The following is a 1,171-nucleotide window of genomic DNA, read 5'->3' on the forward strand; positions in this document are numbered from 1 at the left end:
GCCGATTGTTAGATTGACTCCTCGCTAGTGGGAACAGCCATAGATGGATCGAAATTTGTCTGGTCCCAGCTGAACTGGACGAATTTTGATCCCTCTATGGTCAGCTTAATACTACCCTCTCCTGAGATTGACAATGCTACTGTCCAAAAGTGTCTCCGTTGCTGCACCATCCAGAGTGAAGTAACCCTAAAACAGGAAGCATGGTACTGGCCGGGTCATCAGGTTTAAATAAAGAAAAATAACTAATGAAAAGAAAACAAACCTGCAGCCGCACAAGAAACAGAAGAAAACACAATCGTAATCCAAATTTGCCCACCTTGTGCCATTACTAGGTTTCTCACTTGGCACACCAACAGATAATTTGGTTATAACCAATAATATATGGAAATCAGAACAATGGATTTCTGTTTAAAAAAACAAAAAACAAAAGAACATTTAGTCATCACTTCGGCAGGACATATACTAAAATTGGAATGATACAAAGGAGATTAGCATGGCCCCTGCACAAGGATGACACATAAATTCGTGAAGCACTCCATATATTTTTATTTTTTTAAAAGCTCATGTTACATGTTATTAAGTTTACTAAGTTTAGCAAGGAGTCGAAACTAAACCAATAACAAATATACTGCTTTAAAGGGTCACTAAAGGAAAAAAAATTGTTTTATGAAATGACTGTTTACAGGGTATAGAGACATAATAGTTAACTGATTCTTTTTAAAAATGATTAAAAATAGATAAAAAACAATCATATAATGTACCTACAGTTTAGTTTCGTTTTTGCTGTTGTTTTCTGGTTCTCTGATGTACAGAGCCAGAGAGCCAATAGAGGGCAGTGAAGGTTTTGCAAAACGAAACTTGATTGGTGCTGAGGGGTTTTAATCACACCTCCTTGATTAGTGACCACCGTGAGAAATCTCCCAGTACTGTGGTGATCAGGAAACAGACAACCAGGAAGTGTGCAGAACAGAGAGGAATTACAGCAACATCAAAGCAAAAACAAACAATGAGGACATGAAACCAGGACTGCAGTAAGGTAAAGGAAGCTATTTAGCTAAAAAAAAAATTCCTTTAGTGACCCTTTAAGAGGTTATACTCTAGGCTTGACATTTAAAGCGATTGTAAAGTCTTGTTAAAAAAACCAAAAAAAAACAAAGATGTTATACTTACC

General features: G+C 36.5%; 1 non-coding gene across 1 annotated transcript; it reads left to right on the forward strand.

Annotated features, from left to right (window-relative positions):
- Nucleotides 1–438: 438 nt before the first annotated feature.
- Nucleotides 439–545, forward strand: LOC120929730. The gene has a single exon (XR_005747437.1). It is a non-coding gene; the product is annotated as a U6 spliceosomal RNA (small nuclear RNA).
- Nucleotides 546–1,171: the final 626 nt, after the last annotated feature.

This window comes from Rana temporaria, chromosome 2 (assembly GCF_905171775.1).
Source record: "Rana temporaria chromosome 2, aRanTem1.1, whole genome shotgun sequence".
Classification (NCBI taxonomy): Eukaryota; Metazoa; Chordata; class Amphibia; order Anura; family Ranidae; genus Rana; species Rana temporaria.